We start from the raw sequence: 12,276 nt of genomic DNA on the forward strand, positions 1-12,276 counted from the left end.
AGCCTAAATACACGATTTTAAAAAATGGACAGCTAAGCTTGTCATGACAGCCCAGAGGCAGTGGGAATTTCATTCCAGGATACTTCATTTTTACATTAAATACTGAAGATGACTGAGTTTATGAATGCTTTGTGGTCAATCAAACACTTTCAATAAGGGCACTCCTATCTGAAGGATAGGCTATGTTAACATAGCACCAAACTCGTGACATTTTAGCCAGTTACCAAGATGTCCCAGCATACTGTTTCCATCATCCTCCAGCTCCTCCAGACAGCACAGTGAATCTTCTCCCTCACCAGGTAGGAAAAGAAGACAATCACACCGGCATTATGGAGCTGCACTCTCCTTACCATGGTGGGATTACCCTTCCCTTTCTCAAGCGCTCTTTCTTGTTCAGTGGCTAATGTTCTATTCCCCTTGTTCTCAGTTTGGGCAAGGAGTAATCCTGAGGCACATATTATATGCCATTCCACATTGTATACATGTACTATAATATCACTTTGCATTCCCCAAATATATACAATTATAGTTTGTGAATTTACCATTTTAAAACTAAAAAAAGGCCAGGCACCATGGCTCACGCCTATAATCTCAGCACTTTGGGAGGTCAAGGCTTGCGTATCACTTGAGCTCAGGAGTTCAAGGCCAGCCTGGGCAACATGGCGAAACCCTGTCTCCACCAAAAAATACAAAAAATTAGTAAGTCATGGTGGCGCACGCCTGTGGTCCCAGCTACTTAGGACACTGAGGTGGGAGAATCACTTAAGCCCAGGAAACAGAGGTTGCAGTGAGCCGAGATCATGCCACTGCACTCCAGTCTGAGAGACAGAGGGAGACCCTGTCTCAAAAAATTAATTAATTAACTCTGCCAATATCTGCCTTTAATTGGTGTATTTAGTCAATTTACATGTGAAGTAAATATTGAAATGGTCTGCTATTTTATTATTTGTTTTCTGTTCCCTGTGTTTCTCATTCCTGTGTTTGTTTGTATTCGTTTGGTCTACTTGAATATGTTTTAAAATTGAATTTTCACTCTTCTACAATACTTTTGAGCATATCACTTTGTATCTTTTTTTGAACACATTTTTCCTCAAATTTTTGTGAGTACATAGTAGTGTTTTTGTTTGTGGGTTACATGAGATATTTTGATATAGGCATGTAATACATAATAATCACATCAGGGTTAACAGGATATTCATCACATCAAGCATTAATCCTTTATGTTACAAACAATCCAGTTATACTGTTTTACTGATTTTTAAATGTATAATTAAATTATTTTTGACTATGTCACCCTGTTGTGCTCACCTTGTACTTTTTTTTAATGGTTGCTCTAGGTATTACAATATACATATGTAACCACCATCTTTGTTATTTAATGATTTGGCATGAAGCGTTTGCATTACCTTACTTATGAAGTTTGGATAACCTTACTTATGTTAATATGGCTAGGAATTAGGCTTTGTTTAAAGTTTGTTGTAGCACTAGGATTCAAAGGCTACAGTTTCCTCCAGTGTAGTTGTTTTTGTATCCTGTTTTCACTATGGGCTTTTCTAAGTATTCCTTCTCAGAGAAAGTTTTCTATGTTGCAGCTCTTCCAGCTGTAGTTTAATATTATTTTACTGGTGCCTTGTTGTGTTGGAAAGGTGTGAGGGAAAGAGGGCATTCTGTAATATCCCATTTAAATCTCAATGGTTTCTCTGGCTTCTGATCTTCACAAGGGTGTGTTTTTCTTTTTTGAGATAGAATCTCACTCTGTCATCCAGACTGGAGTGCAGTGGTGCAATCACAGCTCACTGCAGCCTCAACCTCCCAGACCCAAAGGATCCTTTCACCTCAGCCCGTCAAGGAGAGTAGCTGGGACTACAGGCGTGTGCCACCATGCCCAGCTAATTTTTTTGTATTTTTTGTAGAGATAGGCTTTTGCTATGTTGCCCAGGCTGGTCTCAAACTCCTGGGCTTAAGTGATCCTCTCGCCTCAACCTCCCAAAGTGCTAGGATTACAGGCATGAGCCACCACACCCAGCCCATAAGTGTCTTCTTGTGTATCTTCATTCACTCCTTAGGTGAGAATGTAAAACCAGAGGCCGCTTGAGTAAGAATATCCTCCCCCATGGCTTTGGACAAGGCTCTGTAAAGTGTTCCCCACAAATATTTGGCCTTTGTTATGGAGTAGGTGTTACTGGAAAGAGATCCCAATCCAGACCACAAGACAGGGTTCCTGTATCTCACGCAAGAAAGAATTAGGGGAGAGTACATATAGTAATAAAGTGAAAGCAAGTGTATTTAAAAAGTAGAGGCCGGGTACGGTGGCTCACGGCTGTAATCCCAGCACTTTGGGAGGCTGAGGCAGGCGGATCATGAGGTCAAGAAATCGAGACCATCCTGGCCAACATGGTGAAATGCTGACTCTACTAAAAATACAAAAATTAGCTGGGCGTGGTGATGTGTGCCTGTAGACCCAGCTACTCAGGAGGCTGAAGCAGGAGAATTGCTTGAACCCAGGAGGAGGAGGTTGCAGTAAGCCGAGATTGTGCCACTGCACTCCAGCCTGGCACCTGGTGACAGAGTGAGACTCTGTCTCAAAAAAAAAAAAAAAAAAAAAAAGCCTTTTGGCTCTCTGAACAGCACCATGGCGGTTGGCAAGAACAAGCGCCTTACAAAAGGCAGCAAAAAGGGAGCCAAGAAGAAAGTGGTTGATCCATTTTCTAAGAAAGATTGGTATGATGTGAAAGCACCCGCTATGTTCAATGTAAGAAATATTGGAAAGATGCTAGTCACCAGGACCCAAGGAACCAAAATTGCATCTGATGGCCTCAAGGGTCAAGCATTTGAAATTAGTCTTGCTGATTTGCAGAATGATGAAGTTGCATTTAGGAAATTCAAGCTGATTACTGAAGATGTTCAGGACAAAAACTGCTCAACTAACTTCCATGGCATGGATCTTACCCATGACAAAATGTGTTCCATGGTCAAAAAATGGCAGACAATGATTGAAGCTCATGTTGATGTCAAGACTACCGATGGTTACTTGCTTCGTCTGTTCTGTGTTGGTTTTACTAAAAAACGCAACAATCAGATACGGAAGACCTCTTAAGCTCAGCACCAACAGGTTCGCCAAATCTGGAAGAAGATGATGGAAATCATGACCCGAGAGGTACAGACAAATGACTTGAAAGAAGTGGTCAATAAATTGATTCCAGACAGCATTGGAAAAGACGTAGAAAAGGCTTGCCAATCTATTTGTCCTCTCCATGATGAATAGATTGTTAGAAAAGTAAATAGATTTGTTAGAAAAGTAAAAACGCTGAAGAAGCCCAAGTTTGAATTGGGAAAACTCATGGAGCTTCATGGTGAAGGCTGTAGTTCTGGAAAAGCCACCGGGGATGAGACAGGTGCTAAAGGTGAACGACCTGATGGATATGAACCACCAGTCCAAGAATCTGTTTAAAGTTCAGACTTATAATAGTGGCAAATAAAAAGTCTTATTTGTGGGGAAAAAAAAAAAAAAAAAAAAAAAAGAAGTAAAGAAGGCCTGGCCCGGTGGCTCACGACTGTAATCCCAACCCTTTGGGAAGTTGAGGCGGGTGGATCACCTGAGGTCAGGAGTTCGAGGCCAGCCTGGTCAACACGGCAAAACTCCGCCTCTATTAAAAATACAAAAAATTAGCTGGGCGTGATGGTGGGCGCCTGTAATCCCAGCTATTTGGGAGGCTGAGGCAGGAGAATCACTTGAACCCAGAAGGCAGAGGTTGCAGTGAGCTGAGATCATGCCATTGTACTCCAGCCTGGGTGACAGAACAAGACTCTGTCTCAGAAAAAAAAAAAAAAAAAAAAAAAAGGTAAAGAAATAAAAGAATGGCTACTCTAGAGGCAGAGCAGCCCCCAGGGCTGCTGGTTGCCAATTTTTATGGCTATTTCGTAGTTATATGCTAAACAAAGTGTGGATTATTCATGCCTCCCCCTTTTAGACCATATAGGGTAACTTCCCGATGTTGTAAACTGTTAAAACACTGGTGCGAGTGTAGCAGTGAGGACGACCAGAGGTCACTCTCATTACCATCCTGGTTTTGGTAGGTTTTAGCCGCTTCTTTTCTGCAACCTGTTTCATCAGCAAGGTCTTTATGACCTGTGTCTTGTGCCGACCTTCTATCTCATCACACAAAGATTTTAAAGTAGCCAATGTAAAATTACTTGAAGAAGTAATTATGGATTACTGCGAAGTAAATTAAAACAAGAGGATCTCTGCCAAGTCATAGAAATTATAAAAAAGAACAAAATGGAAATTACAACTAAAAAATGTGAGAAACAAAATTAAAAACTTGCTGGACAGTCTCTACAGTAGAATGGAGATGACGAAAGATATAATCTGTGAACCTGCTTATATCTGTGTTTCCCTGTTTTATATTTTATATAATCAGTGAACCTGATTATATCTTGTTTTTCTCTGCTTTCAGATTGAGTATATCATATTAATCTCTACATAAGTACTGTACTCATGCACGGTAATGCAGCATACTGTACTCATGTACATTAATCTGTACTTATGTACAGATTAGTAGGATATACTCAATCTGAAAACAGAGAAAAACAAGTAAACAAAAATGAACAGAACTCTGGGATTAAAACAAAAGTTCTAACATTTTTATCACCAGAGCTTCAGGAAGAGAGAATAAGTATTTGAGGGCTAAAGACAATACTCAAGTATTGCTGCGCAACCATGGAGCTATTCTGACATGTAACATGCTTGGAATTTCTTCGCAAAGAAATTTCTCAGAGGAATTCTTCACACAGAATAAAACACCCATTCTTCAAACAGAATAAAACTGGACAAAATTAAAAATCAATGACTTTTCAAGATCCCATCAGACAACTGAGTTGTCAGGACAAACCACCATCCTGAAATTTGAGAAGTAGATGAATCCAGAGCATCATAGCTAGGTAGATCACAGCTAAGATCTGCTTAACAGGAACAGAAACTGGTTGAACCATAGCTGGTAGAAAATTTAAACTGTAATTTTGACAAATAGCTTGAGGTTGAGTGTGAATTAGTATCAGGGTGCTTGCCATGACCACAATCCTGTACCCAAAAAAAAAAAACCCAAACTCCACTGGCAGAAGAGCAGAGCAGTGCAGCAGAGAAGGAGAGACGAGAACAAGCGGCTGAGTGTCTAGAGGAAAAGAAGCACCTGAACATCAGAGACTACGATAGATGTGGCTTGACATCAGATGGCAGGACTTTAGGGAGGAGCTCAGCCAGAGGAGACTAGGCTTCAGGGAAGATCACCTTCTTCCTGCACCATCTCCCTTCCAGTTCCCCTTCCACTGAGAGCCACTTACACCGCTTAATAAAGTCTCTACGTTCACCTTCCTTCAAGTCCCTGTGACCTGATTCTTCCTGGACACCGTAGAAGAACCAGGGTACCAAGAGGGCAGAGTGTAACAGGCTGTCACTTTGACTCTCCACTGAGCTGGTTAACCTTTAGCCATCCACAGACGGCAACTGCTAAAAGAGCATTAATTGTAACACACCCCTAGTTGCTGGGGTGGGGCCAGAGCTCAAAAGTGCTCACCCTGGCCCAGCAACTGCTCGCCTATGTGCTATCCCCCTCCTGCAAGGGGTTTGAGCTTGGTGGCAGAACAAAACGAGCCATCCCCCGCCCCCATTCCATCACAAATCCCACAAGGGGGTCAGGAGGGAACCATATCATCTCACTACATCTAGATTGTTCTTTTCCCTTTCATGAAGAATAGGGAACAATGGCCTTAAATTACTTTCTGCCACTGAATGGAGGGCCCTGAGGACCTGGGACCTGTTGGCACCATCTGTGCATGTGGAGCAACCCACCTGTGGTCAGCCTGTGAAGGTCACTGAGTGAGTTGGCCCTCTGGGGATTAGCTGTAGCTGTAGGGAAATAGACATGCTGTTTCCTTCATTTGGGGATGGAAGGCGGTTTATCCTGCCCATCAGGCCATAAATAGCTGTTGCAACTGCTGCTAATTGGTTGATTGACTGGATATTTATTTTTAAGAAATAGAAAAAAATTACGTGTGGGCCATTTTCACATCCAGCCACGACTGTGATGAAATAACTTGTTACAATCCTACTCACCATGGACAAAAAGTAAAAAAGCTGGATGAAAGAAAAACAATGGGCTAGATGTGGTGGCTCACACCTGTAATCCCAACACTTTGGGAGACAAAGGTGGGCAGATCATTTGAGGTCAGGAGTTCAAGACCAGCCTGGCCAATATGGTGAAACCCTGTCTACTAAAAACACAAAAAATTAGCCGGATGTGGTGGCGGGCACCACCCTAGCTACTCGGGAGGCTGAGGCAAAAGAATCACTTGATCCCAGAAGGGGAGGTTGCAGTGAGCTTAGATCTCAGCTCTGCACTCCAGCCTGGATGACAGAACAAGGCTCTTTCTCTAAAAAAAAAAAGAAAAGAAAGAAAAGAAAATGTTACTTGAAGGCATCGGAAAACTTATTTTGTGTCCAGGACATCAGAGTGGAAGAATCTAGAGGTTAGGGAAACTCACTGAGGGGAATTCAACAACCTTGTGCTGCTTTTTCCCTCAGATAATTTGCTGAATCCCAAACTGCCCTGTGTGAGAGGACATCATTCAACACACAAAATATTTGCTAGGAAGTAGAGAAGGTATCAGCTCTTCAGAAAGCTATGGAAACAAAACTTAGAGTTCAGGCAACCAAACTTGTCAAGATCTCAGGAAAAAGAAAAGCAGACAAAAGTGAGACCAATATGGGGTGGTTTTATTCCTAGAGGCATTTGTCCATACTTAAGCTACAGAAAACATGTGACTAAGAAGCTCAATAGACAGCACTTAAAAATCTCAACAGATTTCTCAGCAGCCCCCAGCATTGCATAGTAAAATACTGAATTCAGAAGTTGCCCAAAATGGGATCTCTAGTAAACACCCCAGACTCATAGTTAAGAGCCCTGGAGAGCTGCAACTTGAGAGGGAAAAATTAGAGGTAGATGAAACTTTATAAAGTCTGAAGCATCTTTGAGTCAGCTGTCTCTGGATGGATGTGATTGTCCCTTCACTAACAGCCTGCCAGAAGAGAGAATGAATCTTCTAGGGAGGGAGATGACGTCATGTAGAGCCCATAAAACTTTTTTTTCTTTTTATTTTATCTATTTATTTATGTTTTAAAGATACGAGGTTTCACCATGTTGGCCAGGATGGTCTCCATCTCCTGACCTCATGATCCACCCACCTCGGTCTCCCAAAGTGCTGGGATTATAGGCGTGAACCACCGTGACTGGCTGAAACTTTTTGATTAGTAGTGCCTGATGTTTAATTCAATTATCAGACTTATCAAGAAACAGATCCAGAGAACAAAAAGACAAAAGAAAATACCAACACCCCAATATTGGAGCAAGATAATTATGATTAATATATTCAAGAATATGGATAACAAAAAGTTGGAATTTCATCAGAAAACTGGAATTTGAGCATCCGTTGCTATTGCTTGAATATGGTCTGATCTCAACAAAACTCATGTTGCAACCTTAATTCCCAGAGCAGCCATGTTGAAAAGTGAAACCTTCAAGAGATGGCCCAATGGAAGGTGTTTAAGTCATGGGGACTCTGCTCACACGGGTGGTTTGGTGCCTTTCTCATAAGAGTGACTGAGTTCTTGTTTTCCTGAAACTGGATTAGGTCTCTCAGGAATAGATTACTTTCCACGAGAGCAAATTGTAATAAAGCGGGGTTGCCTTTCATGTTTCGCCTCTTTGCATGTGTCCACTTCCCGTTTGACCTGGCCCATGATATGACACAGTGTAAAAGCCCTCACCAGAAGCCAAGCGGATTCCAGCACTGTATCCCTTGAGCTTCCCAGCCTGCAGAACCATGAGCTAAGTAAGCTTCTTTTCTTTATAAATTACCCAGTCTCAGATATTCTGCTATACAGAATGGACTAAGACATCAATCAAATGGATTCACTCAAAAATTAAGAACTGAAAATTTTAAACCTGAAACTAGTAATTCAATATTTGAGTTTAACTGAGTATTGGAAACAGAAGACTAGAAGGAGAAGGAAAGGCCAAATAGAAATCACATGTATGTAAGGTTTGTTCCTGAGACATCATAGATATACCACCTGCATAGAAGGACAAATAATGGCGAATGTGGTAGCTGTTGGGAACCAGCCCAACCCTGTGCATGGGTGCCCGGTGTCCCAGCGGTGTAGAGGGAGTGAGAAAAGGAAATAAAAACAAAGACACAAAAGTGGAAGTTTACAGCATGGGTCCAGGGGTCCAACGCTCTCTTGCGAGGGGTGAACTGCATTGACCCCGAGCTCTGGGCTCCAAACACTTTTTTTTTTTTTTTTTTTTTTGTGAGGGAGTTTCACTCTTGTTGCCCAAGCTGGAGTGCAATGGTACAATCTCGGCTCACCACAACCTCCGCCTCCCGGGTTCAAGGGTTCAAGCGTTCCTTCTGCCTCAGCCTCTTGAGTAGCTGGGATTACAGGCGCGCACCACTACACCCGGCTAATTTTTGTAATTTTTTAGTAGAGATGTGGTTTCACCACGTTGCTCATGCTGGTCTGGAACTCCTGACCTGTGATCCGCCGGCCTCAGCCTCCCAAAGTGCTGGGATTATAGGCTGAGCCACGCGCCTGTCCTCCAAACACTTTCATTATGTGCGCAATCTGATTTATCTTATGGGCGTGGAAGGGGAGGATGAAGGGGTAGGTAAGACTGGGGGAAAGAGCACTTGAGATTCTTCTAAGACATGCTAAACTAGTGCTCAGAGTTTATCACCGATTGTTATCAGGGTGCGGCTGCATTAGAAGTGTAGCAGATGAGGAGCAACCCGGTCTGACCACACCCAATACATCCAGGGGCTTTTATCTCGCGAGCATTGAGGACATGGAGTAATTAAAATCACTACATATTCCGAGAACCTAGGCAGAGCCTGAGGCATTCCGTGATTTCTGCCCTACAAGGCTTTTCTCCTCCTCACCGGCTCCCATCTGCAAAGAACCTCCGGATGTGAGCAGAGGTCACCTCCCTTCTCAGAGATCTTTGCACAAGCTCTTTTTTTTTGGGGGGGGGGGGGGGGGACGGAGTTTCGCTCTTGTTACCCAGGCTGGAGTGCAATGGCGCGATCACGGCTCACGGCAACCTCCGCCTCCTGGGTTCAGGCAATTCTCCTGCCTCAGCCTCCTGAGTAGCTGGGATTACAGGCACGCGTCACCATGCCCAGCTAATGTTTTGTATTTTTAGTAGAGATGGGGTTTCACCGTGTTGACCAGGATGGTCTCGATCTCTTGACCTCGTGATCCACCCGCCTCGGCCTCCCAAAGTGCTGGGATTACAAGCTCTTTTTACGAGACCCTCATGCAGTCTCCTTGCTGAGAAGGCATTCATGGGACCATAGCAGTATTGCCTGCTCTGCAACCATCCCGAGGTGTTCCCCCGGGTTACTGCGCTCTCCGATGGTCTTTACCTTAGGCCTCCTGTTGCTGCTTTATTTCTGATTAACTGCACCAATGATATAGTTTAGTTCGGTGTACAAACTTCAGTGTACTCTGAGCCAAGCAAGCTTATAATTATTTAGCTAGAATTAGCATAGGTCTCCCCCTAGCCATCTTGACCCACAGTAGCTAATATCTATGGCAACTAATACCAATACCAGCACTGTGTGATGAACACTGTCTGGACTACAGTCACTATCCAGAGACAGGATATAGGTGTCACACATGTTCAAATAATTACATGAAATATGCCTCACACTGTGCTGAGCAAACAATAGACCTCTTTTCCTTCCTCTGTTGGTGTTTCCCATGGTGATTTGGGGAGTCTTCAGAAGTGATTATGATCAGTGGCACAGGGAAAAATAATGCCCCATGAAGTCACCAACCAGAATGTTGATTAAACCACGGGGCTTCTATTCTAGTCCCTCATACATAACATGGATATAACGCCAATTTTTGCTTTGTAGAACTGTTGTGAGTACTGAACAATGTAGCAGATAAAAAAAGAAAGTTCCCTGGACACAGTATATGGCTTAGTTACTGTGAGTTTATTCCCTTCAGTCCATATTCAATCCTTGCGCCTGACTCTGTTTTTGATCCTAGGAGTTCTCCTTTCTCAGTGGCTTTGTCTATTGCTGGCCCAACAGCCTTCCCCACCAATATCAGGTGGTAAACACACTGATTTTGTTCAAGGAAGCAATATGTCCAGTCCTGGGGGGGCCCCATCAAGATTCTTCTAATCATGGCTATCACAATCCCCTTTGTCAAACGATGGTTTTCAACCTTCCCTGCAGCTAGTAGTGGACATGGGACCCAGGTGTGCCCAGTGAGGTGTACAGGAAATGTCTGGGAGGCTTCCGTAGAAAAAGATGATTTCTTAAAAAGATGTCAAAGAAAAGAATGCTGATACTCGGAATGCAACAGAGATGTCTGGAGTCATGCTATGACAAGCAAGAAGTCATAGAAACAACTCGTTGAAAATGGCGAAGCAGTATGGAAGCCTTGATGTTTTTGTGGGTCTCTGAGCAGCTGAATCAGGACACGTGTACTTTCAGCTTTCTTATCACAAGAAATTAAAAGAATGAGGCCCTGTTGGTCTTTGGCTTAAAACTTTAGCTTAAGCACATTTGAAGGTAGCTTTAGAAATACTAATGCTCTGGCCCCATATCCAGAAACTTTGAATTCAGCAGTCTATATTGTGATGGATTTGGACATTTTAAAAAAACAATCTCTTATAAACATTGTCAAGCAGATACATGACAAGCTATTATCTGATAAGGAACCTACATATAGATCATACTCCACTTCAACAATCATAAACTCTTGGTCAATCTTATTCGTCTATATCCACTAACTTCCCCCACTCCTCCAGCTTAGCTTCAGGGAAATTCCAGACATCATATCAGTTAATCCATATATACTGCTGAATATATCTGTCAGAGAAAAAGACGACCTAAAAACACTGCTTAAAAATATAATGTACTCCATTATCATGCTTAAACAATAATGAATAAGTGCCAAATATCTTCAATATTCATTCACAGCTAATATTTCCCTTATTGTGTCATAAGTACTAATGTTTTCCTTTGAGTTTTTCAACTCCAGACCCCATTTAGTCTCTCACATTGTAATTGGTTGTTATGTCTGTTAATCTTTAGTAAAATTCACTCTCTCTTTCTCCCTATCTTTCTTTTGATAAATGAGTCCTTTATTCTATAATGGCTTCCACATGCTGGGGTTTGCTGATTTCTTTTCATTGACATTGTTTAACACACTCCTGTTTCCTCCCTTTCCTGTGAATTCAGAGTTAGATCTAGAGTCTCCATCATATTTGGCTTGGTATTTTAGCAAAGGTACCACAGAGGCAGAGTTGCATAAATCCATTAGGGACACATTCTGAATGGTTGTTTGTCCTTTGCAATGGGAGCTGATATTGGCGGTCATTGCCTAGATCACGTGTCATTTAAGGCTTACTATGAGGTCTTTACCTCTATGTATCCTTCTTCATTTGTCAGATGGAAATCTTCTCTGATAAGAAACTTCTCTGATCCCCTACTTGGTAATCAAGTATTATAGCTTATGTGACAAACACAGTTAATTGTTTCATTTTTGCATCAGTTTACGCAGTTTCAAAATAATGAATTTATTCCCTAGCATCTAATATTTTTAAACATTTTTTTCTTTTCTTTATTTGACATTTTTCTTTGTTTTTAACAGCCTAATAAAAATTGTAATGTGTACAACATGTTGTTTTAATTATGTATTCATTGTAGACTGGCTAAATTGGGCTAATTAACATATGAATTTCCTCACTGCTTCTCTTTTTTTTTTTTTAATACGAAGTCTCGCTCTGTCACCCACACTGGAGTGCAGTGGCACCATCTCAGCTCACTGCAACCTCTGCCTCCTGGGTTCAAGTGATTCTCTTACTTCAGCCTCCTGAGTAGCTGGGACTACAGGCGCATGCCACACCTGGCTAATTTTTGTATTTTTTTTGTTTGTTTGTTTGTTTTGTTTTTTTTGTTTTTTTTTTTTTTTGAGACGGAGTTTCACTCATGTTACCCAGGCTGGAGTGCAATGGCGCGATCTCGGCTCACCGCAACCTCCGCCTCCTGGGTTCAGGCAATTCTCCTGCCTCAGCCTCCTGAGTAGCTGGGACTACAGGCATGCGCCACCATGCCCAGCTGATTTTTTTGTATTTTTTTTTTTTAGTAGAGACGGGGTTTCACCATGTTGACCAGGATGGTCTCGATCTCTTGACCTTGTGA

At 42.2% G+C, this 12,276-nt stretch overlaps 1 pseudogene; it reads left to right on the plus strand.

The window, feature by feature from the left end:
- The first annotated feature begins 2,608 nt into the window (after positions 1-2,608).
- LOC116545361 lies at positions 2,609-3,496 on the plus strand (annotated as a pseudogene).
- Positions 3,497-12,276: the final 8,780 nt, after the last annotated feature.

This window comes from Sapajus apella, unplaced genomic scaffold (assembly GCF_009761245.1).
Source record: "Sapajus apella isolate SASKATOON/1434 unplaced genomic scaffold, GSC_monkey_1.0 scaffold261, whole genome shotgun sequence".
Classification (NCBI taxonomy): Eukaryota; Metazoa; Chordata; class Mammalia; order Primates; family Cebidae; genus Sapajus; species Sapajus apella.